Source organism: Periplaneta americana, chromosome 1, assembly GCF_040183065.1.
Source record: "Periplaneta americana isolate PAMFEO1 chromosome 1, P.americana_PAMFEO1_priV1, whole genome shotgun sequence".
Taxonomy (NCBI): Eukaryota; Metazoa; Arthropoda; class Insecta; order Blattodea; family Blattidae; genus Periplaneta; species Periplaneta americana.
This window is the reverse complement of record NC_091117.1, coordinates 45,215,234-45,237,116: the sequence shown is the minus strand read 5'-3', so window position 1 is coordinate 45,237,116 and position 21,883 is coordinate 45,215,234. Positions and strand designations below refer to the sequence as shown.

The 21,883-nt window shown below is 35.7% G+C and overlaps 1 protein-coding gene across 1 annotated transcript in view; it reads left to right on the top strand.

Moving 5' to 3' along the window:
- Positions 1-4,722: 4,722 nt before the first annotated feature.
- LOC138690925 (uncharacterized) overlaps positions 4,723-21,883 on the top strand; it is a 125,824-nt gene continuing 108,663 nt past the window's right edge. The window contains exon 1 of the mRNA XM_069821080.1: positions 4,723-4,728. The gene's annotated coding sequence lies outside the window, so the exon portion shown is untranslated. The remainder of the gene's footprint in view (positions 4,729-21,883) is intronic.

Here is a 21,883-nt window from a genome sequence, read left to right as displayed (position 1 = left end):
GGAGTGATAGTAGGAGGAAAGAGATTAAAGGGTATAAGATTTGCTGACGATATGGCGTTGTTAGCGGAAGAGGAGATGATACTAACAGATATGCTACTGGAGCTAAATGACAGCTGTGAGCAGTATGGAATGAAGATAAATGCCAACAAGACGAAGACCATGGTCATAGGAAGAAAAGTAAAGAAGATAAACTTGCAAAGTCTAAATTAAAGTGGACAGCTTCAAATACTTGGGGTGTACTAGAAGCAGTAACATGAGCTGCTGCCAAGAAGTCAAAAATGAGATTTGGAATGCCAAAGGAAACTTTGAATAGAAAAAGGAGCATCTTCTGCGGATCTCTGAGAAAGAAGTAAGGAAGAGACTAGTGAAGTGCTTTGTGTGGAGTGTAGCATTGTATGGGGCAGAAACATGAACATTACGACGAAGTGAAGAGAAGCGACTAGAAGCATTTCAAATGTGTATATGGAGAAGGATGCAGCGTGTGAAATGGACAGACAGAATAAGAAACGAAGCTGTGTTGGAAAGAATGGATGAAGAACGAATGATGCTGAAACTGATCAGAAAGAGGAATGGAATTGGCTGGGTCATTGAATGAGAAGAAATTGTCTTCTTAAGGATGCACTGGAAGGAATGGTGAACGGGAGAAGAGTCGGGGCAGAAGAAGATATCAGATGATAGCGACATTAAGATATACTCGTATGGGTTGTATGAAGAGACAAAGAGGAAGGCAGAAAATAAGAGAGACTGGAGAGTGCTAGGTTTGCAGTGAAAGACCTGCCCTTGGGCAGAACACGATGAATGAATGAATAACCAGTAATTAATATAAAAACTACTATGATATTCTTTTCATTTTTCTGAGTTTTAAGTATGTCATATTAGTGTTTAACAAGCATAAATGTTATTTATGTAATACAAGTTAACTATTCTTATTTCAAATCTCGCGATTAACTCGAAAAGTTTATGCAAAGGAAACATTTTGAAAATAAATTTGAATCAACGCGATTTCTATGAGAATCCGCAGTGCTAACAGATAAAAGTTTAGTCTCTCTGCATACGCCAGACGAACATAGGCTACTCCTTTGTTTAACTAGCCGCAACACTGATTTTGAATAACAACCATTTTTATAACTAATTTTCATTCTGTCTATAGGCCTACATTTCTCTCGCTTTGACTCCCATCCAAAGTAAAAACTAAGTTTGCAGCTTACCACCTTTATACACTATTCTTCGAATTTGGTCACGATTAAATCAATACTAGACAAATCTGTTCTTTTTTGGGCACATTTTTTTAGTTCAAGGGAGGAGGTTATCAGGAGTCAACCACTTCCTTGAACTAAGAAAATAACATATTTAAATTTGAGTATTTTTAACACATAATCGTTTCCCCTCCTGTAACGTTTAATGTCAGAGTAACAAAATCTACATCGACATAAGCAATAGTCCTCCTACCCCTCCATCAATATAATCCCTGTGCTTAGTGCTGCGGGACTTTTCGAATTATAACAACAGTATCTTTATTATAGAGAAACCTACCGTCTAGTACCGACATAATGAATATTATGACAAGTGTTGTATTGCATGTTTCCACGTATTCACATTTTTTTATGTTCTAGTGATATTTAACTTATTTTCTTTTTTTGTTTTCATATTTCCCGATAATAGTATATCTGTAATATGATAACACAGGAGACGGCCTCCAGATATGGAGGGTAGCTGCGAATGTATTGAATAAGCAGTCGTGGACAGCCGATAAGGGCTAACAACCCATCACCGTAAAAAACAGCTTGTTACGAATCCCTACAATAAGCCTCGGAATAGGATGAAGTTACAGGAGAATGGAGAAAGTTACACAACGCAGAACTGCACGGATTGTATTCTTCACCTGACATAATTAGGAACAATAAATCCAGACGTTTGAGATGGGCAAGGCATGTAGCACGTATGGGCGAATCCAGAAATGCATATAGTTGGGAGACCGGAGGGAAAAAAACCTTTAATGAGGCCGAGACGTAGATGGGAGGATAATATTAAAATGGATTTGAGGGAGGTGGGATATGATGATAGAGACTGGATTAATCTTGCACAGGATAGGGACCGATGGCGGGCTTATGTGAGGGCGGCAATGAACCTTCGGGTTCCTTAAAAGCCATTTGTAAGTAAGGAAGTAAGTAATGTGATAACTTGAGCTATATATAATCATAATTTTCCTTACTGTGTGTACCTAAAAATATTGTATTCATTGTTTGCTTTGTACTTCACTATTTAATTACTACTATTACTATTACTACTACTATTACTACTACTACTACTACTACTGCTACTACTACTACTATTATTATTATTATTATTATTATTATTATTATTATTATTATTATTATGCATTTTATTAATGCCAGTGATGTTAGGAAACATTTTCTGGAGTATTGCAGGATCTTCGTGAATAATCCTGTTGTGTTCTTTCTATCGTGTTTCGTATATTTTGTTAACTTTTGTATTGGACCGACATAACCACACGGCATATCTGCCAATTCGTAATACAATAAATCAATCAAGAGGAATACATGAAAAAGGAGACTAAATGAAGAAAGAGAATACAAGGAGAACAAGAGGAAGACCAGGAGAACTCGGGCATACAAAAACAACATTAGAATGCAAGGAGAAAAGAGGAAGGACAAGGGAGAAAAAAGGAAAATTTGTTGAGTGCAAGGAGAACAAGGAAAAAAGAAGAAGAAATACGAGACATGGAGAAAATAGGAGAATATAAGGACAACAAAGGGAATGAAGGGGAACAAGATAAATGGAAAAATACGGGGCATAAGAGGAGAAAACATAATTATACGTAAAGATATGCAGCATAGTAAAGCAATGCATCTGTCCATTTTTTTCAGGTGTGCTTAGGCGATGAAATAGTGGTGGATGTTGAGAATAAAATGCCTGCCAGAAGCACGACTCTCCATTGGCACGGGATATTTCAGAGGGGAACGCAATGGTACGACGGCGTCCCCATGGTAACTCAGTGTGCTATTCTACAAGACACAAAATTCAGATACAATTTCTATGCCAACCAGCCGGGGACTTTCTACTGGCATTCCCATGACGGTAAGCCCTCCACAATTCAATGCAACTAAACATTTTATTAATAGGCATTATCATTAATTCGATTACTAACATTTATAGAAGACATTCACAAGATATATGAGCTAATTCATTAGGTATTTCATTTGGTGAACTAATAGGTCATTTTTAAATTTTTTTTCGGCATTTTTTTGGACATTTTTAATACTTTGAAGAACTTTTAGATCATTTGGAATGCATTTTAATTTCTTCTTTACCGATAGATTTGTTAAATCTTTTTCTAAGAGAATAGGTCAGTAGCACTAGCAAATTGGAGATTTACCCTTCGAAGGGGTGGCAAAATTAAAATATATCGGAGCAACAGTAACAAATATAAATGACACTCGGGAGGAAATTAAACGCAGAATAAATATGGGAAATGCGTGTTATTATTCGGTTGAGAAGCTTTTATCATCTAGTCTGCTGTCAAAAATTTTGAAAGTTAGAATTTATAAAACAGTTAGATTACCGGTTCTTCTGTATGGTTGTGAAACTTGGACTCTCACTCTGAGAAAGGAACATAGGTTAAGGGTGTTTGAGAATAAGGTGCTTAGGAAAATATTTGGGGCTAAGCGGGATGAAGTTACAGGAGAATGGAGAAAGTTACACAACGCAGAACTGCACGCATTGTATTCTTCACCTAACATAATTAGGAACATTAAATCCAGACGTTTGAGATGGGCAGGGCATGTAGCACGTATGGGCGAATTAAGAAATGCATATAGAGTGTTAGTTGGGAGACCGGAGGGAAAAAGACCTTTGGGGAGGCCGAGACGTAGATGGGAGGATAATATTAAAATGGATTTGAGGGAGGTGGGATATGATGATAGAGACTGGATTAATCTGGCACAGGATAGGGACCGATGGCGGGCTTATGTGTGGGCGGCAATGAACCTTCGGGTTCCTTAAAAGCCATTTGTAAATAAGTAAGTAAGTAAGTAAGTATAGGTCAGTAGCAATTACCTACTGAATAAGTGAATAACAGTGAAGTTTGAGTTTTATGGTTTGGAACAAACTCTAAAGCCCATCCCTCTTTCCACTGAAGGTTTCACCTCATACAACGGAAGTAATATAAAATGCTTGACAACAGCTTAGTTTAAGTAAGGGCTTTGACCGCTACTGTTCTTTTGTCGGTACGAGGGTGTCTAGAATTTCTTTGGAAGGAGGGAAACTTTCACCATGTCCTGAATAGGACGTTGTGTCCCCAACATGGGTCGGAAGGGATATCTACTGTAGTAGAGATTATTTTTAACACAAAGATTGTAAGAATGCACGCTGCGCCCACAATCTGTTTTGTTATTCACACTTCCCCATCTGGAAGTGTCTGGTAACAAAAGTGAGGAGCGGAAGGAGATGGAGAATGAAGGCACTGACATGGACCACACACTGGAATACACTGTAAACTCCCATTAATATCTATAGTTTTCTCTTAAAACCTTCATTTTTTGCATGCTCTTTTCCTTTATCTTACAAGCAAACGTTCTGATGGGGGCAGATAAAAAGTTATTTTTTTTCTTCCACTATTTTAATAATATCAAAAGAAGTGCTTATACAAATTTTGGCCACTCGACCGCAATTACAATGGCTGTAAAAATAAGTTCGCCAGGGGTGTAAACACAAAAAAAAAACACAATTTCATTGGAAAAAATTTATTGGAAAAGACACAGCAATTTTTGTGCTATTTTTCAACATATTTTCTATCGGAATTGAGTCATTTCTTATATCATGGGATCGACAGAGAGAGGTGCAGACGCAGTCAAACACTGGTTCTGATCTGAGGCGGGGGAGTTCTACGACACAAGGATACAAAAATCCATCGATCCCATGGTATGACAAATGTCTTAATTCCAGTGGGGGATATGTTGACAAATAGCGCAACAATTACTGTATCTGTTTCAATAAATATTTCCGTGCAATTGTACTTTTTTTTCTATAGACAGACCCAGAGAAAATCACTTTCTGGACGGCCTCGTAATTGCGGTCGAGTGGCCAAAATTTGTATAAGGACTTCTTTTGACATTATTAACATGGTGGAAGAAATAAATTTAACTTTTTTATCTGCCCCCATTAGAACGTTTGCTTGTTAGCCAATTTCCAGGAAGTTGCCTCCTCTCTCCCAGATTTGCAGAGCAGTCATTGAAACTACGTGACTAATTTTTAAGAAGTTGTGGTGCGAGTACTTTGAAAAATATTTAAATGTCATTTTCTTTTAATGTTTTTTATTTTTCCATTAGTTTAAGGGCATTTTAATGATCATTTTAAGTAGATTTTTAAGTCATCATATTGAGGTATTTTACATTCCTCCTGAGACGCTCTGTACTGTATATTCCTAGTTGCATACAGTTTACAGTACCGGTACATGAAGTTCATTCATTTATTAGTTATGCATATTTATCATGTTTGTTTCATTGCTAATTTATGAGTTCAGTAACAAATTAACCGAGTCAAAACAAGAACCAAGTAGTTGCAGGAGTTACTTATATTTGTGTGTTTCTTTTGTGTCGAAAGGAACTCAAAAAGTATTGGGTCTGCAAGGATCCCTCGTGGTGAGAAGGCCGAAGGAAGACTCTCCGAATGGGAAGCTATACGACTTCGACAAGCCTGACCACGTGATCCTAGTGACCGACTGGTTCCATAGGAGCGAGGAGGATCAATTTCCTGGCATGAGAAATTTAAATAACTACATATTCACATATTTCTTGATCAACGGACGAGGTCGGTACAAGGTGCGTGCACGTGCTATGACAATATTACACAATTTATTATTCGTTTTAAATCTTAATTTTTTAGTTATAATTGAATAAATATAGAGAGAAATAATTGCTATATTGAAAAATGTTTCAATATTACTCGCAGAAGTTACCGCGGTTCAAGGGCGACCTGATTTTGACATATATTTCACAGTACTCCCTGTATTACTCATATTTCTGGACTAGCCGTACCCGTGCGCTCCGCTGCACCCGTTACAAATAAATATAAAGTAATTACATAATTAAAATAGAACATTTGATCCAGGGAACATTCGTGTTTGATATAAGGATAAATCGTTTATTATGTTACTTAATTTAAATTGTATTTGCATAATTAAAATGCGATCATTTTGATCCAGAGACCACTCATTTGTTCATAAAAATTATTTTAGGAAATATAGGAAACGAATAGCCTATCAGTTTTTCTGTGCATAAGAAGCTATTTTAATCTTACCTGTCCTCGATTCACTCAGAAGTTACTGTAATAACATTATAGCATTATGACCATCTAGAGAAACTACACTTTCCAATGGTGAAATAATAATTAATTATACAAATCGGTTAATTTAGCTTCTGATATTACTTCATACAAACACAGAAACATTATCTGTAGGCTATCTTTCATAGCTTTCGATTGTTGCTGTCTAAGGCCCCTTATTGACGAAGTCATTTTTTTTTAATTCATTACACGGTCTTAGATGGCAGTTATTTTAATTTTAAAACTCATTTATCTCATTAAATATTAGTCCTATCAAAATTTTTCAAGGAATAAATCTTATCGGAAATTATTTTTAAAGAAACGTTTGTTATGTAATATTTTTCACAAAAATCAATTATAAGCGAGATATTTCGATTTATTTAATTCAGGCCCCCTTACAACCCCCCTTTTAAATAATGTATTTTGAATGCCATATAGCCTAAAATCTAAGTTACAACGAACTTAATTTATATTCCAATTTTCATATAAATCGGTTCAGCCATTATCGCGTGAAAAGGTAACAAACATACAGACAGACAGACATACAAACAAAAATTTCAAAAGAGCGATTTTCGGTTTCAGGGTGGTTAATTGTATATGTTAGGACCAATTATTTTTGGAAAATCGAAAATTACCAAAAAAATTTCGGCTACAGATTTATTATTAGTATAGAATACTTCCTCACAGAGCTGATATAAAATATTTATTCAAAATAGAAAAACATCAAATACTTTACCCGTTATAATTTAATAAGTATATGGAGAGAAATAATTGTTAAGTTGGAACAAGTTTCATTATTTCCTATACAGTGTAACTTCCCAATAGTGGACACCGCCGGCGAAAAATTAAATGTCAGATGCAATTTCTGCAGATTCATCACATACACTTTTGTAGCAAATATTGTGTCGTGACCGAAACTTGTCTAGCCAACCACCCAAATCTTTAAAATTAGAATAACCCAGCTCTTTTGCAATTTCTAAGGCTTTCTCTCTACTCAAGGTCCCAGATAGGCATCTGATTTGCTCTAGCACGGCAGAACCATTCATATGTTAAATTGTCAGTTTAGGAAAAGATCTTTTTGTGTTCTCATTTGCACTCTCAGTGTATGATTTTAAAATAACATTCTTGTTTTTCAAAATTTCATTAACTTCAATTTTTCCTACATTAAACTTTGTGGCCAGCTAACGAACACTTAATTTCTCCTTCTCTCTATGCTTTACAATATCCACTTTCTCTTTTAGTGACAAAGATTACGTTTTTGTGACATTTTTAATGTGACTGTACTTCCGAACACTCAACTTGACAAACTAAGAAAGTACGGACTGCTCACGTACAGTATCACAACTAACAACTGTGCTGCTAACCTTCAATAAAGTAAAAGAACGTCAAAATGCACGATAATGATTGTTGCAAAGAATTCCGTTAGAATTCCGTTTAATTTACAACCGTCTTTTCTTTTTTTCCTTTCTCGCTGTCCGTTATTTGGATGTTTTAATTGTTGTTGGGAGATACATTTCAGTGTCCGCGTCCGTTATTGAGAATGTCCGCTATTTGGAAGAATTTTATCATAAGGGCCAATGTTATTTTTCAGGGAAATTTTAAAATGTCCGCTATTGAGAGGAGTCCGCTATTGGGAAGTGTCCGTTAAGGGATGTTTCACTGTATATGAAAACAGTAAACTTATATTGTGGCAGGGAGGATAAAGGTCTTAAATCAATTTTTTTGTGAAAATGAGATTTTTATATATATATTCTGAAAGCGGAAACATTTCTCCACAATCTGGTAAAATGGTTAAAGTCAAATAAGACTCCTGATTGGATTTGTAGAACGTTACCAAACGTCTTAAAATCGAGCACACAAAGCATGAAGGACTTAAGCATATTTAATATTTTATTCCTTACAAACTATCACATATTTACTTTCCACGCTTCCCTATTAAAAAGGTCTAACTTGTATTTTAGCCATTTTATCATATACTGATGCTCTTTTCTTTTAAAACTTTAAGCACCAGGATAAACAGTCCTATAATTGTTTAAGACCCATTTTGGATTCCTAATAATTTACATTTCTCATTTATTTTGACATGAAAAAGTTCTGAAGTTTAAATAGTCTCCTCTACTCAATTCGGGTTCTAGTCTTAAAAGGGCTTAAGTGCGGCTATTTTTGGAAATAATCAAGAAAATTCTTAAATCACCAATATTACCTATTTTAGAAGAAATATAAACAAATAATATCGAGGAAAAACCTCTTAATTAAAAAAATTCTAGAATTGACACCAATTTCAATCTTTCTACTGCTCTCTTGAAAAGTATAAATTTATACTTAAGACCTTTTTCCTCCCGGCCACTCTATTATGTTAATTTTTTCATAATATTCAGTACTTTACGTACGAGTCAAATCAACCGACAGTGATAAATAGACTTCGTTGAATTGCCACACGCAGCATCAATTCAGGTTGCCGATGTACGGTAGTATAGAAGAGGTGAGCGGCAGTCCGGTCTCGTTGTATAAGCAGTTCATGTTAAGAGATGTGACCGGTCCAAATAGATAGAGCAGTGATAGCTAATGTATACCTATGTAAGCACTTGTTTTTGCATTATTGTGGTTGGAACAGTCAAAGCTTAACATTTGTTCAGTGCAGACAAGAATTCAATCAAACATACTACAATGAGTGTGTTGCTGTGCCAAACAATTGCCCCTGGAATATCCTTACCCCCGCAGCCAGTCTTGACCCGTTGGGAAACGTGGTTGGATGCTGTTAATTATTATGCAAAATATTATGGCAAAATAATGGAGGTAATTGATGCCTTTGATAGCACAGACAATTTCGCTGTTGCAGCTGTAAAATTATTGCCTTCTGAACAGCTATTGGAAGATATTCTGTTCATTGATTCTAATTTTAAAATCGTGTCCAAAAGCATCACCCTGTTAGAATCGTCTAAACTACAACTCTCAGAAGCCCTTGATATAGTGTATAAAGTATCACAAACCGTTATCCAAAATAACAATTCACTAATTTCAGAAAAAGTGAAATGTAAGTTGAGAAACATTATTGCTAAAAATTCTGCCTATTCACAACTTCGTATTATAAATGATGTACTATCAGGTCACAACAAGACGTCTGAAGTTGGTGTACTAAAAAGTAGTGACTTTCCGTTCTTCAAATATGCACCTATTACATCGTGTGATGTTGAACGTACATTTTCCCAATATAAAAACTGTTTGAGTGACCATCGCAGCCGCTCAAAATGTACGTAACTCTTCACTACAATGCACATATTCAAGGTTGATGTGAGTATATTACATTAAATTTTATTAGTTAATATATCTCAATAGAAAATAATTGTGTATTTACATGTTTAGACGTTTCGTACTTCAATGATCATTCATTATATTTCTTGAACGCAGGATACAGGTTTTATTGTAACCGCAGTATACCGCTCAGTGTTTACATAAGAGGCATACTCAATCCGTTGCACGTCCGCTTCTCATACAGTCTATACCGCGTGCGTAGTAAACCGTACGATTCTCGTGGCAATTCCACGAATTCTAGTGATAAATATGTGGTATATACGATGGTTATTCATAAAGTAACTTCCGTTTTATTGTAACAAAAATGGTAACGTGGCTAAAGGATATGTTTAGTTTCAAACTACAAATTTTTATTTATTTTTGTACATAATTTCCGGCTAAATTAACATATTTTGAACGTGTAAATATATTCTGAATACAGCAATCATGAAAGTCTCCCGCCAGTGAATGAAGATAACCTACGACTCTCTGTCATCGTCAAAGCACTACGATGCAAGCCACTTCTTCACATGCATAGAAAGCTGGCAATCACTAGGCGCCAAATCAGGCCTGTATGGAGGATGGCCAAACACTTCTCAGTTGAAATTTTGCAGTTCGGACACAGTACGCTGCGCAGTATGCGAACAAGGGTTATCGTGGAAAATAAAAAAGAAAACATCTCAGAGCGCAACAAGATGGATTTCAGCAGCTTTAGAATTTTCCCCATAAGAAATCATATCACCAAACGTATCTCACATCTGGCGAGATTCTCAATTGGAGCACACATTTTGAACACACGTAGCACTGCGAGTAACGACTACACGATACTCTCTGTATCAGAACTGAATCACGCGAACATGCTGCAAAGACGGTGTCGCTATGACAATTACCGCGCGCTCTATAATATAAAAACGGAAATTACTTTATGAATAGCCCTCACATCTTGTTACTAAAAATAAACATGTCTTTAGTTGAAAAAAAACTTTAGTTTAACATGCAGAAGATACCGCGGTACAAAAGAAGAGCAACCTGATTTTGACATGTCTTTGAAAGCACTGTCTACATTACATTTCTAGACTACATCTTCACAGTGCTGATATACCGTTATCAAAAATTAACAAGATACTTATTTAAAACATACAGTATGTTAAATAAAATATATTAATACTAATTTAAGTTACATATTTTAAATACCTTCTATTTATATTTTTGATTTAAATTATATAATTTTAAATATAGATACCGGTATTTCAAAATCATGTCATTATATATTTTACTTCAAAGTTAAGGGTATTTTTTTTCAGCAATTGTGAAGAATTTTACCATTTCAAATAAAATTACTCATTTATAGTGTAAGTTTTTTGATGGAAGGAATTTAATAATGATCCACGAGGATTTACCCTCACTTATGGAGCTTATTTCGGAAGACATTCTTAGCAAAAAATGTCATTTAAACATTTGTCCTAATCTCAATATTTTCAAAGTTACATTAGTTATATATACATACACACAGGGTGATTCACAAGGATTTACCGCCACTTACGGAGCTTATTTCTGAAGACATTCTGAGCAAAAAATGTCATTTAAACATTTGTCCGAATCTCAATATTTTCAAAGTTACATTAGTTATATATACAGTACATACATACAGAGTGATTCACGAGGATTTACCGCCACTTACGGAGCTTATTTCCGAAGTCATTCTGAGCAAAAAATGTCATTTAAACATTTGTCCTAATCTCAGTATTTTCAAAGTTACATTAGTTATATATACAGTACATACATACAGAGTGATTCACGAGGATTTACCGCCACTTACGGAGCTTATTTCCGAAAACATTCTGAGCAAAAAATGTCATTTAAACATTTGTCCTAATCTCAATATTTTCAAAGTTACATTAGTTATATATACATACACACAGGGTGATTCACGAGGATTTACCGCCACTTACGGAGCTTATTTCCGAAGACATTCTGAGCAAAAAATGTCATTTAAACATTTGTCCTAATCTCAGTATTTTGAAAGTTACATTAATTTGAATTTGTGAGTAAAATAACTTTTTTCTTTAGTTTTAAGGGTAACAGAATATTACAAATAGAGAATGAACTATTCAAAAGTGTCATTTCTGTGATTGACTAGTGTTCTGAAGCTAAAAATGTGTTGTTAATTGCTGTGTACAGATTTTATTTTTCAATTTTTAAGTAAAAATGACATCATTCCAACGCACATATCACAAAAATTGTTACAAATCGTACGACTTTAGGAAGTTGATTCTTTACAGTTTAATTAAGCATCCTAATGTACAATCGGAAAGAATTTACAAGAGTGGCGTGATTTGTAACAATTGTGATAAATGAGTAAGAAAATATAATTTTATAGTAAAAAATCGAAAAAAAAAAATCTGTACGAAGCAACTATGGAATTCACAACACATTTTTAGCTTCAGAATACTAGATAATTAAAGAAATGATACTCCCTAACAGTTAATCCTTTATCTGTAATATTCTTTATCCTTAAAACTAGGGAATAACGGTATTTTACAAACAACTTCAAATTACTGTAATTCTAAGAATATTGAGATTAGGGCACATGTTTATATGACTTTTTTTGCTCAGAATGTCTTCGGAAATAAGCTCCGTAAGGGAAGGCAAATCCTCGTGAATCACCCTGTATATAAATTTGTTTATTAGATTTATTATGTTTTTTTTTTTAGGGTTTTTAGGTCTGCTACGAAGAAGTAAGTTCTAATATCTCAGAAGATATTGATTTTAGGGCACATGTTTATTAGACTTTATTATTTGTTTTGTTCAGTTCTATCACATATTAAAATATCATACAAAATTGTTTACACTCTGCATAAATGTTTGAAATTCCTAGTTAGAAAATGTTTCTATTTCAGGACTTAAAGTCAGGCAACTCCACGATAACGCCGTATACCGTGTTCCACGTGCAGCCAGGGAAAAGATACAGGTTCAGGATTATTGCGGCCACCTGCAGCCATTGTCACACCAGGATCAGCTTTGAGGGCCACAACCTCACCCTCATTGCTACGGACGCCAATCCCGTGAAACCGGTCGTAATTGATTACTTTGACATATTCTCAGGTAAGCAGCATTACTTCTTCATGTTCCTTGAACATTGATATATATTGTGGAAACACTGCTAGAAACTTCTCGTTGCTTCGGGATTCGATCTCGCGACCGTCAGAAGGAGGGCGAGGTCGGCGGTGGCTGGGCGCGGCAAATGAAGTTGCGCACGCATCTACTGCCAGGGCAAGTACTGTGTGGTGCGAGGAAAAAGGGGAAGCTGGAAGCCAGGCGAACTGATTGTTGTAACGAGAATGATCTCGAAATCGTAGTCTCTGGAAAATATGGCTTAACTTATAGAAAGCGAGCAGCCTTCAAAGAAAGTCAGTCGTTGCTGGTTTTTGGACAGCAAGCCAGTCAGTCTTGTGTAGCAGTGAAGCCAGCTTCGAGACCGGAGTTCGACTTGAGTGTTTCCGCAGCTGTGGGAGCGTCCTGGCCAGTTGACTGTCGCCGGAAGTCCTGAGTTCGAGTGCAGTGGACCGCAGTTGGGGAACCTGAAGTTCAGTGGACTGTCTCTGAAGGTCTTGGGTTCGAGACACTGTGAACTTGGTGACTGAGCTAGAAGAACTAGCCAAGGCAAACGAACTGTGAACTGAGAACTGACAGTTTTGTGTTGTAAATAGTGCTTTGTGAACATTAGTTGAGATTAGCAGTACATTGTTGTTCTCAATAATGCAAGTGAATTATCATTGTCGTCTGTGGAGTGCAATAACAAATACTGTGTTGCTGTGTGGAGTGGAAATCCCATTGTTGACGGGAGTGTTTAAATTAAATTATAGAAAGTGATTATTGTTTGAATAAAAGTTACATTATTGTGTTGAATTAAAAGTTACAATATGAAGTTGACTTAAGACTGATAATATTTGAACAGATAAGACGTGTCCGGGAACTGGAAGTCTTCGACATACGTCATGAAACCGAATATGGGGGTCAATAAATTTTATCCACATTGCGGTATCACTTATGAAGCATTGTACCAAAGTATTTTTTTTGTCAGTAACAGCTAGAATGGATTCGTTGGTCGATATCATTCCCCGACCGTTTTTTATCCTCAGGGAATACACCATATTGGTGGAAAGTTCATAGTTTTCTAAGAAAAAATGATTTTTTCTTTTCCCTAAATGTTTAACACCCTCTTATTCTGAAACTATTGCGAGTAGATCGTGACTTTTGTCCATATCGATAGAAAATCTAATAAATAATAATTTATCCCTTTGGTGTGTTTCAATAGCGTGGACGGTTTTCCTGTAAATTTAATTGAAAAAAAAAAAAAAAAAACATTAATTTCAAGCCAGAAAGGGAGGCTAGTTTACAGAGACATCTGAGATCGTTGAGCTTTTACATCTTTATTAATAGAAGAAAGATTACTGTGTTAGCGACGATGTTGCCGGACTGCTGAAACTTGCAATTTAATTTTGTAATTAACCGTGAATTAATTACAATAGGTTTTATATTCCTTTAAGTGTACCCTATCGCCCCTTTCAATCTGCAGGTGTATTTCACTTCCACCCTGTATACCTTATTTTGAAAATTCATCGTACAAATTTCTGTAATTTAAAACTTCAAGTATTGTCTTCACAACACTGACATAAAGGTATAAGTTTGTTAATAGTTATTATTGATGTCAGTAACCTGAATATCACAAATATGCATGAAAATATAGAACATTTTACCTTCTGTATATCAGACTTTCACAGTCTCATCTAGTCCAAATATTTACCTCCTTCATCATTGAACGCACAATAATTGTTTCAGGTGAGCGATACGACTTCGTGTTGAATGCGACGAATGAAATCAAGTCTTATTGGATCAAGGTGCAAGGCATGGGGCCCTGCGCATTGGATAAGATCTACCAGCTGGCCGTCCTGCAGTACGAGGGCGCAAACACGGCAATACCTACGTCTTCAGTGCCGGAGTTTGATGTCTTCAACACCACTGGAATTGTAAGAATAATAAAGAATATAAGTATTTAGAATATTTATGTTAGGCCTAAATTAATGACGAAACTTATCTTATTCATTTTCTTTCCGCTTGCCTCTTAGTCTTTGCATACACTACTCCATCGATTTAGTAGAGTGCGTTTGAATCTAAAAAAAAGAATAAAACAGTACAAAGTGCTCTGTTGTTGTGACGAGAATTCAAGTTCCCGCATACCGCTAAGGCATCATGTCAGAAACACGTTCAAGTCTGAGTATTTCTGACAAAGTAAATATTATTCAACGCCTTGAAAACGGCACAAATGTTAAGGATATTGCTGGAGAGAGTAAGGTAATATTTATTTATTTTAATTTTTTCTTTTTTCTAATCCTTTATTTTTAGATTTAATTCTTTATTTATTCCTTTATTCATCAATTTGTTCATTCGTTGGTTCATTCATTCATTCATTCATTCATTAAATCATTTATTCACTCCTTCTTCCCTTTCTTAATAACTTCACTCATTTCTTTCTTTCTTTCTTTCTTTCTTTCTTTTCTTTCTTTCTTTCCCTATTTATTTATCTTAATACATAAAAATGAATGTGGGTATGTATGTTTCTATGTTCTCTATAGAGATCTACACGCTTTGACCAATATTTGCCAAAGTTTGCACATTTAACCTTCATAACAAGGAGAAGAACATTACATTAAAACTGGACAAATGGTTGTTAAATTAATTAAAAAAAAATAATAAAAATTAATACGATCAAACATTCATGCATAATATTAAAATGCAATCTTCTGTAGTAATTTGTTCTTTATTATTGTCTGTTGTATTCAACATCGATTTTCACGAGGCCGTGGAAAAAATAACACGAAATTAAATAACAAAATTGATACATCATGAAGACCAAAATGTACATAATTGATGCAATCAGTATCTTTACACAGTCCAGGACTGTATTATGAGTTTCTCGATACAGTTGCAGATAGTGAGCAAGCTCTGTTTATCCAACTGTTTTGTTGAATTCTTTGAAATCACAAGAATTGCCACCACATAATTTTATTAATACTTAATGTCGAACCACCAATAGTACTATTGCGAAATATCGACCCACCAAAAGTATGCATTGGAACAAGAAATGGTGTGAAAAAACTCACGCAAAATTTAATAGAAGTTACAATATTAACCGGCAAAACGAAAGAAGAAGATGTTTTTATCCCACATATTCCTATGATATCCACTAACATGCCTATCGATTTTAAGCAACTGCAGTTTCAGTGCAACTAGCATTTGTAATGGCCGTATTAAAATAAAGCTCATGGACAGTCGCTCAAAAACGTAGAGAAACTCCGTGTTTTTCACATTGTAAATGACGTAACTTGCTTTCGAGTAAGCACACATAAACATTTTTATATTTATGTAATAAAGGGGAAAACAAAGCATTCTACGCGTATCAAAAAACAACTCAATGATACTTTTGTCATGTCCCTAACGTAGTATGTCATGTACGTAAGCTCACTGAAAATAACATTGTATTTATTCCAAAAATAGCCTATATATCTCTCTCAAAATTTTGTCCCTTATGTCCAAAAATGTATCATTGCGAATTTCTATATGTGCAATCATGTTGCCAATTTAGAACGGTATGATAAGCGTTGTGGAAAGACAATCTCTTAATTTATAAAATACATGTCTCTCAGAATATTATTATTTGTGTTAAACAATGAGTTCTTACGAAATTATACTGTATCTGTATTCTGTATATAAGTAAATGTTCTGAATTTGTGAGATATAACGCCAATATATATCCCACTGTGTTGTTGTTTTTTATTATTAATCTATTTTTTGTGTAAATTTTATTCAATTGTTGGTTTCTGGTTTAATTATGTAAATCTTACTTAATTGTAATCTAATACCAATATGTATACTAATGTGTTCATTTTTATTTTTACTCTGTACATTTTTTTATTGCATTATCTGCTTCTGTTTTTATATGATTCGTATTTGATTCTAACAACATTAATATGTATTTCAGTATGTTTATTTTTATTTTATGAGGTAAATTTTATGTAACTATCTCTTTTGATCTCATTATGTACCTAAATTGTATCAGAATGTAATTACGTTAATTCCGATCCAGTTTTATGTTCAACTGTGTAAGCAAGTTTGAATCCTGGTTGAGTGTAAGAGAAGGCCTTACGGTCTTAACTCTGCCAGGTTAAATAAAGCCATTATTATTATTATTATTATTATTATTTATCAAGTCATATTTACAAAACGCGTGTATGATATAAACGGACGTACAGCGGTCAAAGGGTAAAAATCTTCCAATATAAATTAAATTATACAAGTATATATTGATTCTTTGGTACGACCGATAGAGAGAGAAATTTCGGCTCACGATGACACCGCAACGGGTTCAAACTGGGAATAAGGGAATTTCCTACTTATCGTCAGCTCTCTCTGAAATTCAAGTGAAAGCACACACAGACACGAAATTACGTGAAATGGATGTCAGTGCAGCTTTAGATCAAAGTCTAAATCTTATAATTGTTTTATTTCTGTGCAACGTCACATTTGCGGTGAGGAGGAAAGGAAGCGGCACAAAGGTTGCAATACTTTTTAATACGCTGAAGCTCACGACTAAGATAACCCACTTGAAATTTAACGGTCGCTAACCGGCAGAGATAAAATGTAAGAAATGTTAAATGTTATGTTTTATTTAACGACGCTCGCAACTGCCGAGGTTCTATCAGCGTCACCGGTGTGCTGGAATTTTGTCCCGCAGGAGTTCTTTTACATGCCAGTAAATTTACTGACATAAGCCTGTCATGTCGCATTTAAGCACATTTAAATACCATCGACCTGGCCCGGGATCGAACTCGCAACCTCGGGCATAGAAGGCCAGCGCTATACCAACTGCATCAAGTAGACCGACTAAAATGTGAGATCTGTAATACAGCGCTAAACGGTATTTCATATTTGTAACACTTCTACACTTATTTATTTCTTGCTTACATAAATTTATTTAATACTCTGTTTTAATTTCTATCTCTTCTGTTTATCCTTTTGTGTTTTTAAATTTCCCTTTTCTTCTCTCTCTTTAGTCCTGTGAAATGCAATGCTAGTCTCTTTGTTTATCACATTTTCACATTTGGATAACGCTACGTTTTCAAAAATTCTGAAATATCTTGTTTCTCATTCTGTTTGCAGGTTTTGAACCCGGAGAACGCAACGTGTGGAAAGGGGCAGAATGGGTTATGCGTGACCCATCTGGAGAGCGCCGTGCCAATCAACAAAAATGTGTTGGTTCCAGACCCGGACATCGAGTTCGTCTTGAGGATGGGCTACTACTACCCCAATTACACAAAAGACTATTATTTTACGTTCATCCGTATGTGACTTCGCTTTAAGTACTCTTACAATATCTGAGCTAGACATTCATATGGAAGGGAAAATTAATCGAAATTTATATTGCCTCATAGGGATTATGACCAGGACTCGCATTTCTATGACGTTGAAACTGTGGAAATATGCATATGCCCTAAAAATACCAGAATATGACGTAAAAACTTGAAAAAATGACGAAAAAGTTTTTAAATATAGTCCAAGATAACTTTAAAAAATTTTTTTTACTCATAATTCTATAGTCGAGTAGCTCCCTTTGTAGAGCAGCTAGCTACGGACTGGAAGATCCGGGGTTCGATCCCAAGTATTGTCGGAATTTTCTTGTCGTCAAACTTCCAGAACGGTCCCTAGATTCACTCAGCCTCCTACTGTCCAAATTTTACGAGAGGATTCCTGCGGGGCGAGTACAGTCCTTGCGGGGTAAGAGGAGCGAGTAAGCCAGCGTGTTTGAAGGAGCAGGTGGCTGGGAGTGATGGTCATTGGCCGGCTGGGACAAGCAAGGCTCAGTCAATGGCCGGCCGGTTCCGTGTCGGGGCCAGGTTGTAAGAGTGGGGGAATAACTCGCATTCCTTGCTCGGATCTTCTCGTGAAATGCGGACTGTATCAAATTGAGTACCGGGTCTTTCCCGGGGGTAAAAGCGTGTCTGAGTGTGGTACTGATCACACCACCTCATTCCAGTGTCGAGGTCAAGGAAGCATGGGGCTCTAACTCCATGTCCCCAAGTATCATAGCATGTGATGGCGCTACCTTTACGATTTTTCTTCATTCTATAAAATTATTTTCTGAATATTGACGAATGTATTAGTCACAGTGGACCGCTCAGCCTATAAAAAAGGAAGGGGCAAAAGAGGAGTGAAAAATGTCCAAAGACTGCCCTCAGCGTGACCGATTCTTTTACAGCAATGTTAACAGGATCGCTGATTTTATGCAAAATTACTACCTGACAACAGGGTTAGATCCTTTAAATTGTCACATGTTAGGGAGTGGTGAAGAGTGTGAGGAAGTGACAGACCAGTAACAATGTGGCCATATTCCTAAGATTGTATTTATTTATTTATTTGTAGTTTGTTTATATATTTAATTATTTTTTCATTCATTTACTCATCTGTTCATTTATTCATTTACTTAATCACTAATGCATTTATTAATTAATTTATTTATTTGTAGTTTGTTTATTTATTTAATTATTTTTTTCATTTATTCATTTACTTAATTACTAATGTATTTACATTATTTATTTATTTGTAGTTTGTTTATTTATTTAATTATATTTCCATTCATTTACTCATCTGTTCATTTATTCAATTACTTAATTACTAATGTATATATATTTATTTATTTGTAGTTTGTTTACTTATTTAATTATTTTTCATTCATTTACTTATCTGTTCATTTATTCATTTACTTAATAACTAATTTATTTATTTATTTATTTATTTATTTATATTCCCCTCACTGGTGGCTCCCTTTACAAAAAAACTAGGCGTATACCAGGAAACAATAGAAGAATAAATAAAAAAGAAAGAAAAAATATTTGCAACAGATGATTCGACCTTTAAATTAAACCATGAACTACCCCATAAAGCGCGAAACCGGAATTCCGTAGAGCCTGTACGATAGTTGTTCTAGTTCTGCGATATCTTCGTCACCTGTGTTTACATCGTTTTTGTACACTTGGCCTTTCATCCATCCTTATAGAAAAAAGTAGATAGAATAAGGTCTGGAGACCTTAGTGGATGATCATCACGGCCGATCCATTGTTCGGGATATGCGAAATTTAGATAATGTGTCATCTGACGGTTAAAATATACAGCAGCTCTGTCATACTGGAGGAACTTGCATATCCTTGCAGCCAAGGACACTACACACAGCTGTTTGTCTACATACATTATGAACAGTGCTAACCTCAAACGATTTCAGAAGAGCAATACTTACTTTCATTCGTATGTAGTCAATAGTACATAGCACTTTGTTTCCCCTTCATACCATTTTAACACTTGTTTTGCATAAGATTCAAACAACAGTAGCGGTTGAGTGTGCTACAATCTCTATATCGGTTTATATACACTTATATGTATTCATCTTAATTTGAGACTCGCCTAGTGACGAAATATGAAGTCCATACGACGTTCCTTCCTACTGCAGAACTTGCCAATTACCCTGGTGTCAATAGAAAAGAGTATGATGTCCGAGATGGAGGGGTTTAACACCCCTCCATCTCGGACATCATACTCTTTTCTATTGACAGTATTACAAGATCAGTGAGACGATCCTGGGACATAGTGTTCCTTAAAACCCGTTTTTATGCGTTTCACGCAAGAAAAATATCTATCTGGGCTCAGCAGTGGTCATTGGTGTTGTAACCAAAATATTTAACAACTTCGTTACTTCACGGAATGGATTTTTTTATTTTAGTTGGTTATTTAACGACGCTGTATCAACTACTAGGTTATTTAGCGTCGATGAGATTGGTGATAGCGAGATGATATTTGGCGAGATGAGGCCGAGGATTCGCCAGAGATTACCTTGTATTCACATTACAGTTGGGGAAAACCTCGGAAAAAACCCAACCAGGTAATCAGCCCAAGCGGGGATCGAACCCGCGCCCGAACGCAACTTCAGACCGGCAGGCAAGCGCCTTAACCCACTGAGCCACGCCGGTGGCTCACGGAATGGATCCTGTAAATTGTTGGAGACTATGTATTGTAACAATTGAACAGCTCCACCTATATTTCGGACGTCGGGTCTTCCGTATAGAACTCCAAGTTGCGTCATTAACACTCTTTTGTTCAGTATAGTATAGCTGTTGACAGCAACTTCAAGTTCGCGTTCACGAAAATTATACGAAAAATTCTCAAAAATTTTGCTGTTTAACAATTTTGTTGCGTCTAGGTAGCTTAAAGACTGGAAACGGTGAGTAGTTTCCTGAATTATACAATCACATACTTCCTTGGCTTCAATTTTTGTAGGATTCAATTTTCCGTCACTTGCTAGCTGATTCAGGAGGAACCTCATATGCCTACAGGTAGATGGCAGCAGCAGTCTAATATTTCAATTGCCAAATACATTGTAAACAGTTCCGAGTTCTTCCACAAACAAGCATTCTTTCGTTACGCTTTACTTTTGCAATCTCCAAGCCGTGTTGTGCTGAAGATACTACAGCACTTTCCCGCGTAAAAATAGCCAATCAAAGCAGTGATTTCAGCTTCGCACATGCGCATAAATGTCTACATTCTCATATGAAGTTCAGAGTAGCACAACGAACCCCCTGAGGCACCAAAGAGCGAAGAGCGAAGACTAAACACTCGATAATGCGTCATTAATATAACCACAGGAAATTGTTAAATGACAGATCAGATACTATGGTATTACAAATACATTATTTGGGCAAAGAATATCACTGTGCTGCAGCACTGTACCACATAGGGACGGGCCGCCCCTGGCAAACAACTGTATCTCCTCACTCATTGAAAATTGGACACGTGTTTATATGACTTTTTACATTCTGAACATTCAATATTATCACCTCTTAAAATATTCACTTTTCTTCCCGAATCACTCTGCATTACAACTTCACAATATTTCTTCTGTATATTTCGAATATTACGAAAATTAACACAGAAGGAAGCATTGCAGAACATTCTGAAGCGTATATAATGGTATTCATTAGAAAGGTTTAATTCTCAATGCTTTCAGGCCCTGGACCCGATTTTCCGGATACCATATACTGGTTCAACAACATTTTCAATCAACTGCCAGAATCTCCACCATTAACTCAGTGGAAAGACATCCCCGCTGACGCTTACTGTCCTCTGGGGTCGAACGGGTCAGCAG